The sequence below is a fragment of the Stegodyphus dumicola genome, chromosome 1 (assembly GCF_044657685.1).
Source record: "Stegodyphus dumicola isolate Sdum_Otavi_A_Nest chromosome 1, ASM4465768v1".
NCBI lineage: Eukaryota > Metazoa > Arthropoda > Arachnida > Araneae > Eresidae > Stegodyphus > Stegodyphus dumicola.
This window is the reverse complement of record NC_140768.1, coordinates 5,429,934-5,450,734: the sequence shown is the minus strand read 5'-3', so window position 1 is coordinate 5,450,734 and position 20,801 is coordinate 5,429,934. Positions and strand designations below refer to the sequence as shown.

At 32.8% G+C, this 20,801-nt stretch overlaps 1 protein-coding gene and 1 long non-coding RNA gene across 2 annotated transcripts in view; one reads left to right on the top strand and one right to left on the bottom strand.

Annotated features, from left to right (window-relative positions):
- Nucleotides 1–18,934, bottom strand: part of CCAP (Crustacean cardioactive peptide) — a 383,209-nt gene extending 364,275 nt beyond the window's left edge. The window contains exon 1 of the mRNA XM_085812437.1: nucleotides 18,783–18,934. The gene's annotated coding sequence lies outside the window, so the exon portion shown is untranslated. The remainder of the gene's footprint in view (nucleotides 1–18,782) is intronic.
- Nucleotides 1–20,801, top strand: part of LOC118195988 (uncharacterized) — a 406,615-nt gene that overhangs the window by 309,233 nt on the left and 76,581 nt on the right. The window lies entirely within an intron of this gene.

Genomic DNA, 20,801 nt, shown 5'->3' with positions numbered 1-20,801 from the left:
GAAAGCAATAAATATATATCAAATTCAATTAACATTAAGAAGATAATTCCCCCCCCCCTCAGAGTAGGCACAGACGTCACGAAAATATCCGTTTTGAATCTATTTTAAATCAATTTCAAAATCTCTTTCAGAAAAAAACAGTCCTTTATTCTGCCGATATGTGCAGACGTCTAGGAAACAAACAAACAAAAATCTGATGTGTACACCACACGACTTCCCTGTACGGAATAAAATATTAAATTATACGCATTTTTTCTTGCATTTCATTTAAACTTATTGGATTGAATTAAATCTACTTCGCCGATGGCGCATAAACCACAATAGAATAAACGCATTTTTTAAAAAATTCAATCTAGTATTTGTTTACCATAGCGGCACTCTGGCGCTGGATTCACTTAACAGTATTATATTTCCTTCATATTATAACTCATAATGCACAAAATTTATATCATTTAAAGAATAAAATTATCTAATCGTTGCCACATATTCTATTCAAATGCTATAATAAAGCTAAAATGATGTATAAAAGAAATTAAGCAAACAAAACAAAAAAGAAACAGTTTCTCACAGACGATTGAGTATTTCTCATAAACTATCTGTATTAAAAATTACGAAGTAAATCTTAAACACTTAATCCCTCGAAAAAATTTCAGAAAGGATTAAGCATGATTTAATTGGCAATAATAAATGAAGGCGTTATCTTTGTTGTTGCGAAGCTAAGTTTCTCTAGATTGGCAACAAATCCACTATCCTGCTGTTTCAAATGTAAACAATTAATGGCCGCCATAAAAAAAAAAGGCTTAGCGGCACTTAAACAACTTAAAATTGTTGATAATTCTAAACATATTGCATACAGATTTACTGAAGGCATAAAAACCTTAACCGGAAGACAAAAACTACATAATTCAATCATTTTTAAAGCAAAAAAGTGCAGTTAACATACATATAAGAGTAAAGAAACTGAGATCACTGAGCCGGGTAACAGAGTGGATATATATATAAATATATTTATATACGTTTGGTGCGGCCGATTGCAACCAAAATACGAGGTGCTCATCTACATGTTATAGCCTATATACAAAAGTTCTATATACAAAATTTCAACGTTCTGAGGCTACTGGTTTTTGAGTTATGCGAGATACGTACATACGTTCGTACAGACGCCACGAAAAATTCTCTTCAGAAATCATTTTAGAGTAGTTTTATAATTTTTTTGGAGGAAAAGAGTCTTTTATTCTGTCCTTTCGTACAGATATCACGCAAAAACATCGTTAAATTGCATTCGATAGCGGTCAAAATGGATATTTTCATTGAAATATGCTGCCTGAAACTTTTCGCGATTACAATACTTCCTTTTTACTTCGTACAAGGAAGTAAAAAACAGTGAAAGTAGATTCGAGAAAAATCAAAATTCATATTTCCGTAAATATGATACCTGAAATTTTTCGCCGTTACAATACTTCCTTTACTTAGGAACTAGAAAAGAAATTCACATCATCAGCGTCGGTAAAACTATTTTTGATTGTATTTTTGTATTTTTGGGCACTATATTTTCATAATTTCATTTTGTCTTATCGGTAATTGAGTATTCTAATACGATGACTTCTTTCCGTAAATAATCTCATTCCATTTCGACATTCCTTATTAATAAAAAATTACGCAGTTCAGTTTTTTAACTGTAATTCTTCTGTAATTCCTCCAATGTGTTCCCGTCTTTGATTTAATCTAATTCCCTGGCTGTGCCTGATCACTTAGTGTCAAATGTTACCGAGCTCGACCTGCTGTCTTGAAAATTCCATCCAAATTGAAAAGAAAATTCTTCCTGGAAATTAGTCAAGGGATACTAAGCTTACAACTCGTTTACTTTCAGATGACGACTAAACTAAATTTCCCGCTCCAATATGATGCTTTAAATTCTGATAAATTTGTAATCCCTTTAAAATAGGAAGAAAGCTCTTAACTTGAAGAACGCGCGAAATCTTTCATTTACTTTATACGTACTCTACAAAAAGGATTAAGGAGTACGTATATAAATCTTTCATTCACTAATCCTCAGAAGTATAGTCAGAGAATAATGGACTCGTATTTCTTACACTTCCAAAATTAATTTAGATTCTAATTTAAACCTTTGCTCCAATGAATTTTAAATGCCAGAATGTCTTACGTAGCAGAATCCAATATTTTAAGCATCAATAACGGGATCATTTCATGTTAATGTTATCTCTCAACTCAATTCTACGGCATGTGGAAAGTACTTTTTTCTTGAGCAGTATTAGAATAAGAATACTTTAACGTTTATAAAGTGAAGATGCGATTAAAAGATGTTATAAAGTGAAGATCTGGTGTGTTTATAAAGTGAAGACGTGTGCCACCTGCGGCTTGTAAGAACCAATTATTTTCTCAAAAAATAAATAAACAAACAGCTAAAGAATGTAAAAATCGGAAATAAAAACTAAAAGCTTGACATACTCTCAAGCCCAAAATTTTCCGCATTTTTCTGCAAACATGGAAGCATTTTCAAATTTGGCATAATTTAGCTGAGTGAAATTTACACTTCATTTTTAATACAATCAATTTCAAGTTGAGTAAGGTTTCACTATTCTTATTTATCAAGCTATAATTATTTAGAATTTTAGTTAATTTGATAATTTCAGTATTGTTTTTCCAAATACAAATACATAAGCTTATGGATCCAGTTTCAGAGACGCATAATTAATAACACAGAAACTTCTTATTTATCAAATTAAAAAGAAAATTCCGAATTTACCGAGGGAGCAAGCAGAGTTGGCATATTTGGCGTGAAATCGCTCATTTGGCGACAAACAAAATAGACGATACGCCATTGACGGATGGAGAACATTCCATTCGTTCCAGAGAACACACTCTTACCGGTTTGGCCCAGAATGTTCTCCAAGGCAGGCCAAAACGCTATATAACGTGGCCAGTATGCGGGGTAGTAGTCTACTCTTATGGCAGTGGATCGCGAAGTGCATCTAGAGTGTGCATCGCTAAGTCTGTAAGGTATTTCTCCCACTTCCCTAGCGTGTCATCGTGGTGGAACGGTAGCACGCTGGGCCGGTATTCCAGAGGTCCGTGGTTCGATTCCTGGCGAAGGCGGTTGCATATTTTTCATCTTTTCTGTTTCCAATTAACCTAATGGCTCTACAAGTGGCGCCCGAACTAAAAAGGGTTGTGGATGATTTTTCTCCGCACCCAGGATTTGGCGACTAGGTCCCCTAAAACCTTAGTCGCCCTTTAAATAGGGGAGTATATAAGGTATTTCTTCCACTTCCCTAGCGTGCCTTCGTGGTGTAACGGTAGCACATTGGGCCGGTATTCCAGAGGTCCGTGGTTCGATTCCCGGCGAAGGCGGTTGCATATTTTTCATCTTTTCTGCTTCCAATTAACGTAATGACTCTACAAGTCTAATGTCGAAAATCTCGTCAGTGTATCGCGAGTTAGTGCTTCGAGAGTGTGTATCGTCCGGTGCATCACGAGTTATAGCGTGAAGAGTCTCGAGAGTACATTGAGTTTCGAGAACCACCGAATCGTGTCGGGAGCTGTACTCTAGTGCCATGCCGTGAAGCTGCCTTCATTTTTATAGCCCGATAGCCTGGAGGCTGTGTTGCTGATCGTTGCAGGGTGTTTGTCGTAGTTTTTCGACACTGTAAACGTATTTTTGGAGCTGTCCTGAATAATACTGGCCAATAAACTGTGTTTTCATTCTTCATCAAGTGTTTTTGTCAATCACTCCAAATCCACGAACAAACATCCGCTGCCCTCAATGATGTCAACATATGCAGAAAAACTCAAGCATTAATTTGATGTAACGTTCTTCCATTTTAATTAGTTTTGCTCAAAATTATTAAGTAATTAACGATTTTTACACGTGGTCATTCGCTTATGTGGGAATTCTAATGTTTGCACAATGAGCAGACAGCACCTATTGAAAAACAAACAAAGCAACAAAGGCTCGTAAAAAATTCTCAAAATTCATCAACTTTCCGAAATTCAAGCAAGTTGTGATAAATTTGGTATCATGGGTACCACAAGTCCTGTAGAACCAAGAATTTCGAAAAATCGTGAAAATCCGGACTTTTTACTTCTCAAGACACCAATTATTCCTTCCTTTCCTTCATCGTGCAATAACACGGCAAGGTCATCAAGCAATTATGAAGAAGCTTCGCCGGCTATTGAAACTTTCTTTCAACCGCGATTCGTACAGGCCTGCCCCCTTCCAGGAGAACAAAAAGAACTTGGTAAATCTGTAGCGAAGCATTTCTCAGCCTGTAATTAAAAGTCATCAATATACCCAGCACCATTCAACACACTTTCCGACAAGGATTCCAAGCTTATAAAAATGAAGGCAATCGCTCAATTAGATCTTTTCTAATATTTAATTTTTAGTAAAATTGATTATTGCTAGTTTTTCCTGTTCCTACCAAGCCTTATTAATCTAACCTACGTCATTATGATTATTCGACTCATTTTATCGCAAGGATCCAAGTAAGGAACAGTACCCACGACAAGGACATAATTGACGTTGAGCAATGAACAAACGTGCTAATTAAGTGATTGCTCCATGTGCAAATTAAGTCTTTTCATGCGCGTATTCGCCTACTAAAATCAAAAAGCGTGTTTATTATTATCATTAAGTGCAAGACAAATGAATTGTAGTAAACAAGGTGCAAGACAAATGAATTATAGTAAACAAGGTGCAAGACAAATGAATTGTAGTAGTATTATTTGTTTTCATCTGTGCTTTAGCTGAATTCAAGCAATTAGTGTGTTATTAATTAATAATTAACCACACAGGGAATTAAAAGAAAAGTCCTAAATATAAAGCCCATAATAAGCTCAGTACTCTCTTAAAGCCCGTTTTATTAATTAAACAGAGACTCTATTTTTTCCCACATTTATTTAACCGTTAACTTAGTATGTTTTTCATTGGTAGATTGTTTTGCGTTTGGTAGTTTTTACTTCCTTGTACGAAGGAAAAAGGAAGCATCGTAATCGCGAAAAGTTTCAGGCAGCATATTTCAACGAAAATATCCAGTTTGACCGCTATCAATTGCATTTTAACGATGTTTTTGCGTGATATCTGTACGTAAGAACAGAATAAAAGACTCTTTTCCTCCAAAAAAATTAAAAAAACTGCTTTAAAATGAATTCTGAAGAGAATTTTTCGTGGCGTCTGTACGAAGATATGTACGTACGTACGTACGTATCTCGCATAACTCAAAAACGAGTAGCCTCAGAACGTTGAAATTTTGTATATAGGACTACTATAACATGTAGATGTGCACCTCGTATTTTGGTTGCAATCGGCCGCACCAAACGTATATAAATATATTTATATATATATCCCCTCTGTTACCCGGCTCAGTGATCTCAATTTCTTTTACTCTTATATGTTTGTAAATTGTGCATTTTTTGCTTTAAAAATGATAGAATTATGTTGTTCTTATCTTCCGGTTGAGATTTTTATGCCTTTAGTAAATCTGTATGCAATAGTTTAGAATTATCAACAATTTTAAAGTTGTTTAAGGGCCGCTAAGCCTAATAATGTTTTTGATGGCGGCCATTGCTTGTTTACATTTGTAACAGCAGAGTAGTGGATTTGTTGCTAATCTAGAGAAACGTAGCTTCGCGACAACAAAACTAACGCCTCCATTTATTATTGGGAATTAAATCTTGCTGAATCCTTTATGGAATTTTTTCGAGAAAATAAGTTTTTAAGATTTCCTTCGTAATTTTTAATACAGATATTTTGAGTTTTTATGTATTTTTGCCTTGTCGTGAGAACTGAATTAATTGAGTGAGAAATACTCAATCGTCTGTGAAAAACTTCTTTTTTTTTTTTTTTTTTTTTTTTTTTTTTTTTGTTTTTGTTTGTTTTGTTTGCTTAATTTCTTTTATACATCGGTCTAGCTTTATTATAGTATTGGAATAGAACATGTAGCAACAATTAGATGATTCTTTAAATGGTATAAATTTTGTGCATTCTGAATTATAATATGAACGAAATATAATACTGTTAAGTGAACCCAGCGCCTGAGTGTCGCTATGGTAAACAAATCGAGTGAATTTTAAAGAATGTTTTTATTCTATTGTGGTTTATGCGCTGTCGGCGAAGTAGATTTAATTGAATCCAATAAGTTTAAACGAAATGCAAGAAAAATGCGTATAATTTAATATTCCGTACAAGGAAGTCATGTGGTGTACACATCAGATTTTTTTTTTTTTTTTTTGTTATTTTTCATTACTAGTTTTTATTTGCTCATTTAATTCTAGTTTATTTAATTATTAGTTCATTTATTAGTTATTTTTCATGTCAGTTTTGTGCTTTAATGTTTATTAATTAATCAGCTGTTCATTCTAATAGTTCCCATCAGTACTCTTCGGATTCTAATAGTTCCCATTAGTACTCTTCGGATTCTGCAAAAGCGTATCTTACTGGGTGCCTGTAATGAATTTAACGTATTCTAGTCACTTCACTGTCACTATTAAGGTAAAGTCATTTATCCAGGTAATTGCAGTAAATGAGTCAAAAGTGAAAAACCTCATGAACACTTTGTACGTAAAACTGGACTATACTATACTCACACTAACCATTATAACTGTGATTGGTGATTTTGCGCTCTCCCAAAAGAACTGCAGGACTCTGAACATTAGCCAATTAATTACTTTAATTACAGTCAGCAATTTGCTCCTTACAATACAGCATTGTTGATTTTTATTTTAGTTCTTTCTCTCTCTGTCTGTCTGCCTGCCTTTGCTTCCAGCACACTGTGATAGATTTGCCAGTACAAATATTGCCACTACCTCTGATGCACCTTGTTTCAGGGGACCGTGGACTTTGAAAAAGCTAAAAATCAACCAAAATATTGAAATTTTTTTTTACTCTCGTTGTATTACATATACTTAACTGCATCGTATGTAAAAAACCGAATTCAAATATTCTAATTTTTAACGAAGTTACAAGCATTTAAAATGTGTAAACAACATAAACGTTGCCCTTTAAATTTTGGCGAAAATGTAAACAAAGATGTTTCAACAGTTATTTGCTGATATTTATATACTTATATCTTTAATTCTTTATAAACCTGGCAATATAACGTTTTAACTGTAACTGCCATTTCACTGTTTACAGTTTAAAAGTGCTTTTCCTCGCTATTTTCTGTTCTTTTGCTAAAAGTGTTTTGCTGTGTTTTATACAACTACATTTTGCAGGACTGTTTATAACTGAGTTTCTTGGACTGAAAGAACTGCAGATTAATTTATAACCTCTTGCGTAAAAGTATATATATATATATATTTATTGTACATTATGCATGCCATAAGTCGTCGTTACCGTAAGCCTAAAGGGCGACCATCGAAGAAAAAACTTGCAGCTGTCAGCAAAATTGAAAAACGATGGGCAGCTCATTCGGAAAATGACGTGACATTGAACAGTGAAGAAGTTTCTTCCAAAAACAAACAAACAATTTTTTCTGAAAGTTCTGTAGTTGAAGCGAGTACTTCAATAAGTGCCAGTGTAAAGAAACTGAATGAAAGTTTATTACGAACGTCTAACTGTGGTGATAACCGAAATGATGATTCGTATATTTTGATAAATCGTAAAATTTGGAATCCATTGCTATGTAATATAAAGTGTGACGAGTGCTCAACCAACTCTTTAGATATTGTTTCGAAAGGAATATATGGATATTCTACAAAACTTGAATTAGTTTGTAAAAACTGTGATAAAATATTTAGTTCAACATTTTCAAGTGAGCGGGTAAAACGGTCAAATACTTTTGATGTGAATACGAAACTTGTCGAAGCATTTTTGAAAATAGGCAAAGGCCACGCCGCCTTAGAAGTGTTTTCCATGATTATGGGAATTCATGCTATGGACAAAAAGACATTTGCTAAATGTTTACACAGTTTGTCTGAAGAAAAGGGGAAACTAAAAGGTGATTTCCTTCAGTTTTCTCGAAATATTGTTCGAAACAAGCATAAAAAATTAATTAATATAAATAATGATGAGTGTATAGATATCACAGTGTCGTATGATGGCACATGGCAAAAACGTGGGCATACATCACTGTATGGAATAGGTATCGTCGTAGATGTCTTGACTGGGTTAGTTATCGACTACGAAATTCTGTCAAAATATTGTTCTGAATGTGTATGCGCGAAAAGAGATATGGGTGCTGACAGTGCGGAATTTCATATATGGTTTGAAAGCCACAAACCAGAGTGTTCCAAAAATTTTTCTGGTTCGTCTAATGCTATGGAAATGAAAGCCGCAGAAATTTTATGGAAACGGTCCATCAGTACATGTAATGTGCGATATGTTGGGATACTTTCTGATGGGGATGCGAAAACATATCAACATTTATTAACTCTGAATCTTTATGGTAATGAGGTAAAAATTAGTAAAGAAGAATCTATCAATCATGTGGCAAAACGTTTATTGGCAGGATTGCGCAATAAAGTTAAAGAGCTGCGTTCCAGAGGTATATGTATCGGTGGACGAAAAGAAGGTAATCTGAAGGAAACTACAATTTTAAAGTTAACAAACTATTACAGAAAGGCCATAAAAGATAACATACCGGATATAGACAAAATGAAATCTGCAATTTATGCAAGCTTACTACACTGTTCATCTACTGATGTCTCACCAAAACATTCGAAATGTCCTACCGGTACGTTGTCATGGTGTTTTTATCAACGTGCAGTAGCAAATGAAGAGGAGCCGAAAGCACATAAAGCCATGAAAACTAAAGTATCTGAAAGTGTTCTTTCTCAAATATTGCCAATTTATCAAAGGCTAGCTAGCACAGAATTGCTGTCCAGATGCATTTCTGGTAAAACACAAAATGCTAATGAAAGTATCCATAGTTTAATTTGGAACAATTGCCCTAAAGAAGTGTTTATTTCTAAAAAAAGGCTAGAAATGTCAGTATTATCAACAATTAATGAATTTAACTTTGGTTGTGTAAATGCCATAAACGTAGAACAGGAAGAAGTGAACTCGTTTTCCCTACTCATTGCAAAAAAGCGCGATCAGCGTCGCTAGAACCAAAGTAAAAAGAGAAGTTTGCCTGCATGGAAAAAACACAGAAATAGTAAAAAATATTGTAAATCACTAAACGATAATGCAATTGTAGCAAATGAAGGTAAAACATATGGTGCGGGTTATTTTTAAAAATTTCTTTGGGTATACGGCATAAATTGTTTTTACCTGTATAACTTCGAATCACCTAGCAATTTGTCATATGTTTATTTTTGTCATATTTAATATTATGAGATTAAAAATAGTTAAATCTTACAAAAATGTTATCGAATGTTTACAAATTTATATTCAAAGTTAATTTGCTGTTTCTCATGACCATGTATTAAAGGTAAGTTTGAAGGAAAACTTTAAATTCATTTTTCTCAAAACAAATTTTTTCGCAATTTGTGTGTTTTGAAAATGCTCCATGCGTCTCATTTTTAGTTAAAAATGGATGATATTTGGAAGAAACTATATTGTTATATGTTACAGTAGATCTGTGTATGCATTTTTAGATATGAGGTTATTAAGAAGTTTAAACTTGTGAAAACCTTTAACAAAAGGTGAAATTTTTTCGAAAATTGGGTTTAAGTTCACAAAAATAGCCTTTAAAAATTTCTTATCCATCATATTCAATAACGGATACACAAATACTTTTACCAAGCCTTTATAAGTAACATAAAGCGAACATTAGGAAAAATATTAAAAATTAGAGCGCATGGAGCATTTTAAATTTTTAATTAAAATAATTAATTAATTGCTTTAAAAATTTTTAATTTAAAATAAATTGAAATTTTGAGCATATATTTTGTTTACTGATGCTATAATATGTACATGTATAAAATTTCTTGTTGAAAAAATGAAAACTTAAAAAAATAATTTTTAAAGTCCACCGTCCCCTTCATTTGTGATTTTTGTGTAGAACACTGACCTCGGTTTTACTATTATACTATTTAATTAGTATATTGACTTCTTTCTGGAGGAGACAGGCGTCATCGCTGTGTAATAAACTCGGTATTCTTAACACAATGTGCACAAGAGACACAGAATTGATTACGGATATTCCAGACATTCCCTCACAGGAAGTTAGCAGCGTGGAACAGAATGAACATCACTCGATCCTATTGTCCGTCATCTCGGAAAGGCTTCTGTTCTTACCACCGCAAAAAGAGCAATTCGCCCAAATCCACAAAAAAGAGTCGTGAAACTCTATTATGCTTGTCCAGATTTAGCCAGTACAAGACGAGGCAGGAACCGTCTCATACCATTAGGAATGTTCACAAAGCTTAAAGAGATGTTCGACGACATGGCTAACTACCAGTAATGTGATCAATAACATTAGTGACTTGCCGATCACAGTTGGTAACTCGCATCCCACTCACGCCGACCCAAGTCAGTACGGTGACAAAGTCACTAAAATCTTTAATACAGAAAACACAACACCAATTATTAGAGAAAATAATGCCGATGTTTCATATGCTGAAGCTGCAAGGAAACAAAACCCAATAATCTTTCCCTACCCAAAGCAGGAGTCAAAATACCATGTAACAGAGAAGCTAAAACAACTCATCCCTCTCAAGCAAATAAATGCAAAGATAGAGCACATAGGAAATTTTCAAGTATGGAGGCATCGCGATCAGGTGACAGGTGACGGAGGACGGGGACGCCTGAAGTTTAACAGAGGTTAACAGGCATATGTCCCGCGTCCTTCCCTGGAGTTTATTTTAAATAATTAAAAGTGTGGATACATGGCCATACAGGGGCAACTGTTGAAGATCTGGTATTTCAGGTACATTTGAATTAACTTGTTGACACAGGCATGGTTATATTAAAAAAAAAAAAAAAAAAAAAAAACCCACTTAATAGGTTATAACAAAAGAAGAAAATTTAAAAAAATTAAACACCCAAACATATAACATAAAACACGTAATATATACGAGCACATAACACTTAGGATCACATGACCTAAATCACTTAAAAACACATAGGGCATACATAGAGCACAGTATCATTAAATATGTTTACAATTACGGTACAGATAAGCATGGAGTATAAAACAGGAGGGAATGGTAATTATATTACAGATTCATTTCATGACAATAGTGCTTAGAAGATAACTGAAATAAACAAGGTTGAATAAAAACACATATATTGTGCATACTAAGAATGTATATTGTGAATTGTACATATGGCCTAGTACAAGTACGCAACTTGTATCGAAGCATAAGGCATGGCATGGTACAAGGATAAAATATTATTATATGGTACAATTAAATATTACTGTTGTATGTTACAGTTAAATGAAATTTGCACATGCTGGAGTATGGAACACATATGCTGAGGTGATATGATACAGAGTGCATGTTGTAGATTCAGCGGTGGATGGATTGCAATTACATTACAATTATTACTGTACAGTTACATTACATTACGGGTGGTACATTCCATTACAAGTAGTACAGTTGGTGTAGTTTCATTACATTACAAAGAATATGCAATCCTCAAAGCAATACCTCAAAGAAGGAATGCAAGAAGATAACATACGCCATAAACGAATCCGAAGAAGCAAATAACTTAATAAAAATAAAAACGCCAAGGGTTAGAAAATCCAAAATCCCAATCAATAACATTTAGAATAAATGACCACCGAAATTAATTGTTGGAAAACTAGTTGACCAACTAAAAGTTGATAAAGAGGAATTTGCACCGCTCTTCTGGACAAAAGGCAGAAACTCCAACACCATTAAATGGGTTCTCGAATGCTTTCTTCATATTTTATCGAAATGTATTGTACACAGGAAAATTGTAATCAACTGAAACTCTATCCCACTCGCAGAACTCTACCGAGTGGGGAGATGCTGCAGATGCCAGGATTTCTTCCATTCCAAGTAACTAACACATGCATATTCGGGAGGTGCTGCTTTTTCTGTGGTAGACTTCACTCCATTAGAAACTGCAAAGAAGACATGTCATATTGCAACAACTGCAAATTTCAAAATTGCACAAAATGATACCTACTTCAGTACTTCATATGCTGCCTTTGCCCCCAAATGCCCTTATATCAGAGGAAAATCTCAAAATTTAAAGCTGCTACAGTTGGGCATTAACGCAAGAAGATAAGACAGCTTGTTATTTTGTTTCATTTCAGCAACTTTAAGACTCGCCTTACTCACCCATCACTCCTCAGCACGTACCCCGACCTCCTCTTCGACTCAGCAGTATTAGCTGCTTACGACAATAATAAGTAAAAATTCTCGTCCATAGGACAAGCTTACAATCCTTCAAATAAACTTAGGCAGGGGGGGGAAGCTTCAGAACAGTTCAGTAAATTAATGAGATACATTCTGCAAGAGAAGAAGAAGAAGAATGACCTTGCTTGTTTGCATTAGCTGCACATAAATCACATGATCTCTGTGGTCATCTGCATTTTTTGTTTATAAAAGGTATACATAAATCACGTGATCAATGAGGTCATCGGAATGTATCTCATTGAAAATTACATTGGCAATGTGATTTCCATTGTCAAACCGTAGTGCATAAAGGGTGAAGTTAGACGCCTCCCCTTCACTGGCACATATATCAGTCAATCAAACAATCAAAACAGACACTCTGGACAACCCACGAACGTGTATTATAGTTACTAATACCAAATGGTCCTTTACAATCATACTAAACGATAGAGATATGAGGACGATTAGCACTGACTGTAAAAGTGAACAGCTAACAATAACATCCATTTACCGCTCAACGTAATAGGATATGGAGCCGCATCTCCGGAGGTTAGAAAGCATCCTTAGATCTCTCAGAACATCACAGAATGGGATTATTGTTGACTTCAATGCCCACCGTCAAATGAGGTATTACAGTAATACAGATAACAGAGCACAAAACACTTGCGGATGTTATTGCTACGCACAGTCTGTACATACATACCTTTCTTCATATATCCCTATATTTTAAACAACAAATGTTAAAGGGTGGCCAAACATGACTCTGTTAGTACTGAGTTTTTCCCACAAAATACAGCAATGGTAAGTTCTGGATGATGCAAGTCACTCAGATCACAACTGCATCTTATTTGAAATATCGTAAGAAATCTCGGAACTTAAATTGAGAAGATTTCCAATTTCAAAGCAGAAAGCTAAGTAAATCTCCATCATCCTTCAATATATAGAGAAGCTTGTAGACATCGTCCGATTCAGTACATGATGTCAGAGAAAAAATTATTAAAGCAATACAGGGGATAGCAATAAACACCTTTAAATATCGTAACAACAAGAAGACGAATACTAACCGGTGGACAAAAGAATTAAGATGTGAAAAATTGATCCATTCGAATATTGTCATCTGGAAGCCCGAATTTGGAATTTGTTTTGCTACCTATTTTATATTTTGTCAAACAATAAAGAATTTTTTATTAACAAACTCGACGATTTCAAAGCGCGCAATGGCAACACTGTACGGGAAAAAACATTATCTTCAGCACGCGAGACTGTAAATCGGAAATTCTAAAGATATGCTCTTTTAAATATTTTGTTATATTGCTGTTGAATTGAATGTTATGATTTAAGTGCGAAGAACATGATATTTAATACATAAAGGTAACGCACAGAACTTTAAAAAATGCCCCTTTGGGAGTAATATAAAATCTGAAAGCTTTCAGATCTTTTTTAATGTAATTTCAGTATGAGAATAACAGTAATATAACTTCATGTTGTAAGAATACTGCGAGAATGATCAGGATGTAAATACAACAAACGAGCATATGTAGTTCTCACATATGTCTCGACAAACTTTCTTGACGCTAAATTCCGATACAAACAAAATTCCGATACAAACGCGAAACGCAATAAAAAGAACTGATCACTTTAAATTATGAAACACCGTAGCCAGGAAATAAATAGTATCCGATTTAAAAATTGGGTTAAAAATTTTACAAAATGCAAATGATATGTAACAATTTGTACAGTTGTTACAATAAAATGTAATCAGGAATGAAAGAGTATCCAAACTAAGAACTGGTAAAAATAATTTTTGATAAAATTCAAATGATATAAAATATGGAATCTAATTCCATTACATAATTCAGATAAACATCTTAAAACAACTTAGAAGTTATTACTAATAATCAAAAAGATACGATTTATAATTTTTATATTTTCCTCAAATTTTTAAATTTCATCATCAACTAAAATTGAAATTAAATAATTCTAATGACGATAAAAATAATCGTCATCACTATTTTTCATATCTTCCTAAAATCTGGAAACAAGCTTCGTCTTGGTTAATTTTTAAAAGCAAATATTTTCTGGATAAATTTCATTCAACGGATTTAATTCAATTTTAACGGAGGTTATGTAATCAGTTTTATCGTGATTTAGCAATTTATATCGAGGACATCTTTTTGTAACATTAAAAACTTTGATATAAGCTGCTTGAAATATAGATTAAACATATTCAAATTCTAAGCTTTTGAATTTAGTGAAAACTTTCGCTGATATTTCATCGATCTTATTGATTGCTGTTATAATCTCCATATTCGCTTCATCTAATTAAGTTTTAATCTAAATCAGTATTAGATACTTTATTTGGAATTTTGTTGCATGAAACGTTAGTCTCATAACAGCAGTAACTGCATAACATCCACTAAAATTAATTTATTTACTTAACAGTTACTACGCTTCAAATGTGTAAATATCGAATTTTCAAACATGTCAATTAATATTCATTATAGAAATATAAAAGGAGGATTTCATCAAAATTAATAAAAAAGTTCGCCTCCAAAACTACTTGTCTGTTGGTTCGATACGGCACGATGATTACATAAAAGGAATTTTTAATTGTTATCAGTATCCACTTAATGTTCTAGAAACCCTTTATATTACGTTTTTTTTTTCCTCTCATCGTGAAACGAATAATAAAAAGCAACTCAATACTGCCCGATCTTCAGATCTTTGAAAGCTTCTTAATTACGTATGTTTCCAAAGATTTGTTAGCATTCATTTCTGCTCTTCAGTGCGTTTGAAATTCTTTTCGTTCCAGCACATTACTTGTTCAATGACTTGGAGGGATTCTTCTTTTTAAGTGTTTTCAAAAGCATCGGACTAAATAATACTAATCGTTAATTTATTAATGTTCTTTCGGGACTTTAGAAATATATTTAATTACTATTATTACTATTACTAAAAAAAATCTTAATTATTCGGTTTGGCTACCTCACCCCCCTTAAAAGAGCTACTATATATTGAATAGGAAAATTATGGGTATAAATGGATATATTAAATGGGAAAATTTTTAAGATGACTTATTAGGTCTATGATATATTATTCTGCGCTTAAAATTATTTCGACCTCCTCGCGTGATACTTAATTTTTAGCAATCAAATTTATGAAACTGAAGTCGATAAGAAAATTTTGCATACCAGTAGAACGACTACTAATCTTTTTGGCGGCGAATTAAAATAATTTCGACTTCCTTGCGTGATTTATGAAACTGAAGGCGATAAGAAAATTTTGCATACCAGTAGAACGACTACTAATCTGTTTGTTAAAATAATTTCGACTTCCTCGCGTGATACTTAATTTTTAGTAATCAAATTTATGAAACTGAAGGCGATAAGAAAATTTTGCATACCAGTAGAACGACTACTAATCTTTTTGGCGGCGAATTAAAATAATTTCGACTTCCTCGCGTGATACTTAATTTTTAGTAATCAAATTTATGAAACTGAAGGCGATAAGAAAATTTTGCATACCAGTAGAACGACTACTAATCTTTTTGGCGGCGAATTAAAATTATTTCGACTTCCTTGCGTGATTTATGAAACTGAAGGCGATAAGAAAATTTTGCATACCAGTAGAACGACTACTAATCTTTTTGGCAGCGAATTAAAATTATTTCGACTTCCTCGCGTGATACTTAATTTTTAGTAATCAAATTTAGGAAACTGAAGTCGATAAGAAAATTTTGCATACCAGTAGAACGACTACTAATCTTTTTGGCAGCGAATTAAAATTATTTTGACTTTGACTTCCGTGATACTTAATTTTTAGCAATCAAATTTATGAAACTGAAGGCGATAGGAAAATTTTGCATACCAGTAAAACTAGTCTTTTTGGCGGCGAATTAAAATAATTTCGACTTCCTCGCGTGATACTTAATTTTTAGTAATCAAATTTATGAAACTGAAGGCGATAAGAAAATTTTGCATACCAGTAGAACGACTACTAATCTTTTTGGCGGCGAATTAAAATTATTTCGACTTCCTCGCGTGATACTTAATTTTTAGTAATCAAATTTATGAAAATGAAGGCGATAAGAAAATTTTGCATACCAGTAGAACGACTACTAATCTTTTTGGCGGCGAATTAAAATTATTTCGACTTCCTCGCGTGATTTATGCAACTGAAGGCAATAAGAAAATTTTGCATACCAGTAGAACGACTACTAATCTTTTTGGCAACGAATTAAAATTATTTCGACTTCCTCCCGTGATACTTAATTTTTAGTAATCAAATTTATGAAACTGAAGGCGATAAGAAAATTTTGCATACCATGTAGAACGATTACTAATCTTTTTGGAAGCGAATTAAAATCATTTCGACTTCCTCGCGTGATACTTAATTTTTAGTAATTAAATTTATGAAACTGAAGGCGATAAGAAAATTTTGCATACCATGTAGAACGACTACTAATCTTTTTGGCAGCGAATTAAAATTATTTCGACTTCCTCGCGTGATACTTAATTTTTAGCAATCAAATTTATGAAACTGAAGGCGATAAGAAAATTTTGCATATCATGTAGAACGACTACTAATCTTTTTCGCAGCGAATTAAAATCATTTCGACTTCCTCGCGTGATACTTAATTTTTAGTAATCAAATTTATGAAACTGAAGGCGATAAGAAAATTTTGCATACCAATAGAACGACTACTAATCTTTTTGGCAGCGAATTAAAATTATTTCGACTTCCTCGCGTGATACTTAATTTTTAGTAATCAAATTTATGAAACTGAAGGTGATAAGAAAATTTTGCATACCAGTAGAACGACTACTAATCTTTTTCGCGGCGAATTAAAATTATTTCGACTTCCTCGCGTGATACTTAATTTTTAGTAATCAAATTTATGAAACTGAAGGCGATAAGAAAATTTTGCACACCAGTAGAACGACTACTAATCTTTTTGGCACCGAATTAAAATTATTTCGACTTCCTCGCTTGATACTTCATTTTTAGTAATCAAATTTATGAAACTGAAGGCGATATAAGAATAAATAATCATGATAATTGACTTGAACACTACACTATTTCTAACATTTTAACTGCTCTCAGAAATAAATTAAGTATATCGTTTGAAAGCAAATTAAGTATTTTGTTTAGAAATAATTGAAATATATTAAAACTTTATTGCTAAAGCTGTTTTCTAAAATATGCTTACTCCCTTAAGGCAGATAGCCCTCGAGTGCTTTGCCGTAATCTAATTAAACCAAACCAAAACAAACTAAAATATGCTTGAATTTCTTTCACGTTTTAATAGTCGAATGTCCATCATTCGAACAACGTTTTTAATTGATTTTCATACCGTAGTCTTGAAAGAAAAAAAATAATTTTTTAATTACTCGGAACAACTAAGATTAAATCTCAGAGTTAGATACTTTCTTTAATTCTTCCTATACAAGTAGAATGTTGAAATATATATCTGAACGTAGTCGTTTACACTCAAATCGTAGCTCCTGATTGGTGCATTACATTCAATTTCGAACTGGAATCTTTAAAATAAAACTTATCAAAAGGCTGAAAGGAATAACGAAAGCTAAATAAGAATGATGTTCATATTACGTCTATCCCTTTAGAGGTCAGGCAAAAGAATAAAATACTTCTATGATCTGTTATTTCAGTTACATAAAGTTAATAAAGGGAAAAAATTTTGTTTCAATTTCATTGAAACTGAGATTGAATTTGATTTTTCATAGTTTATGATTCCCATTCTTCGGATATTTTGTGACAGAGTTTTAGGTCGTAGTTTTAGTACTCTGAATATCTAATTACATAATTTGTATAACGTATTGAGACGTATTTGGGACATATCTATGAAGAGTTCCCTATTATTTTCGATTCCAAAAGAACTTCCTATTTCATTTCGCAAAAATTATTATAGAATATTATGTACAATTTCCTAGATTTTATTCCATTATTTTGCATTTAATTTCCGATTCTTCTCCGCATATGTTTTATTAACTACCATAAAGGAATCTTCATAGTGGGAAATCTTTGACTAAATTTAGTTAAAGATAAAACAGTTAAAGAATTTAACGTTTATTCTTTAAATTCCCATTAAATTTGCTACAGTTTTTTTTTTTAATTTCACTTTACACACCTGCATTTTCATAGCTACTTAGTATAACCATCTGTTTGTAAAAATGCAACAATTTTGGGAGTTTCCAATTCATTTGCGTAAGCAATTTTTATTCCATAGTCATATATTTCAGATACTGAACTCTAAAACACAGTTAACCGGAAGATAGCTTATTTTTCAACATTATTTTTTTTCTTTTTACGATATTTGATGAAACGTCTGAAAACCAGAAACTGTGTTTGATTTTTTTCATTAAATGAACTATTTTGTTCTACCGAATATGAGATTCACTTAATTTAAATTTTTATGCATTCGTAAATAATTTTTTGTCATGCAAATCTAAAATCAACGCAAGATTTCGTGCTATGTCTTATATACTTACATATCGCTTGCAGAGCTTCTCAGATCAGATTCAGACGTCGAAGAAGGAGAGGGATTCGTTTGAGAAAATCTGAATGGCAAGCGAGGAACGAAGTGATCGCTTGGAGTTGAACGCGCGGAGAAAATACTTCGTCCACGCGCAGTTTGCGTTTCTCGCGTTTTATAGGTGGAAATCATCCGTGACGTCAGAATTCCGAAACTCCAATCTCGAATGAGATCTCGGGCGATATATGCGGACATAAAAAAATTCAAAGAATACGTTGAAATCCTACGTAGGCGAAATTTTAAGGTCGAAGTATCATAGCTATTTCTAGAATTCTAGAAGCACCGGAAAAACAAAAAACAAAAAAAAAAAAAAAGAAAAAAAAAAAAAAAAAAGAAAAAAGCTTTAGCAATGCAAAAATTCGATGACTATAGTTTTCAGTTTTCTAATACAAACATGAGAAACATTTCTTGTCTGAAACTTATTTTTAACGAAGAGAAGCTGGCATTTGTTATTCTTCAGGCATGTGTTTCATTTCAAACAAGTAAAGTTTAACTTCAGTAGGTAGATTCATATCATAAATTTTAATAATTGCATTAGCATCAAAGAAAAAAGCCCCAATCAACAGAATTCCATCATTAATCAATTACTATAGAGTTCTCTAAAGGAATATCATGATTGTACATCAAATTTTCTGTAATATATCAGTTATTATACTTTCCTAATTCCACCGTAAGTTAATTATAGCACATTTAATGGAGCTTCTAACTTGATGATGACAATACTTCTAATGAAATAAAAATCTCACAGTTGAAAAACCTCCAGATACTATTCTGACAACATTTTATGATTTTCTTCAGCTGAGAATGGAACCCAGAACCTTTCAATCTGAAAACCAGTCTTCTCCACTGTACTGGTGCATATCAGAGCTGTTTCCAGACATTTGGTCATCTAAGACAGAAAAGTAAATTGACATAACTATATATAATGCAAGGGCGCTTTATTTGACATTTAAAAAAGGAAATTACTTTAAAATTATAGCATCGTACATTTTATAGTAGTTTACAATCACTATTCTTTGCATCAATAATGTGGCGCATCTAAATATTTACAGTTTTAAAATGTAAAATTTTCAAACTTACCTTTTATAATACACAGCCGACATAAGAAATTACGTGGAAATAAAGAAATGGTACTCGAATAAAATATAAAATAGATTGTATTAATTTCCAAGCATTTTCTTTATAGTTGTATTTTTCTTGGTTTAAAAAAAATTCATGAATAATAATTTTTTAATTTACTCGATTTCTTAATTCTTATTCTGTTGACTTGCGAGGTGAAGATTTAATATACACTACGATGCTTCAAAATCTTAGGATTAGATTAGATTCGTACAAAACTGAAAGTTGAAGAAAACGACATTTGTTAGTCCAAAGGGGCAATTTGCCCAGAAGGGCTATTAATCTCCTTTTGCGTCGATTCACTTCCAAATTGTTGCCACCAAATGTTAGAGCCCTGCCCTATATTTAAAGAAATTAAATAATAAAGAATCTGCATCAATGTACAGTGGTGGCCAAAATTGTGGACACTTTTGGAAATTTTTATGTTTTTGAACCTTGTATGCTTATAGAAAACGTAACGTTTCACAAAGTGCAAACTTGTATATATCATTTTAAAGATAATTTATTACTGAATTCAATACAAAACACAAAATTCAATTATTTGCAATACAAAAAAAGTTAAAGGATAATAGTTATCGATATACATTAGATAGTGATGATTGCAGTGAGTTATCAGTACTTAGTAGGGTACCCTTTATTTTTGATTACAGCTTCTGATTGACGTTTCATTGAGCTGACAAGAGTTTTAATTAGTTCCCTTTCTTGTGATGAGCGCCTCTTTCGGACAAGAGTTTTCAAACGGTGCCACAAATTTTCGATAGGATTGAGGTCAGGACTGTTTCCTGGCCATGACAACAATTTAATGCTCTTTGTACGAAACCACTCTTTCGATATTTTGGCCGTGTGGCAAGGAGCA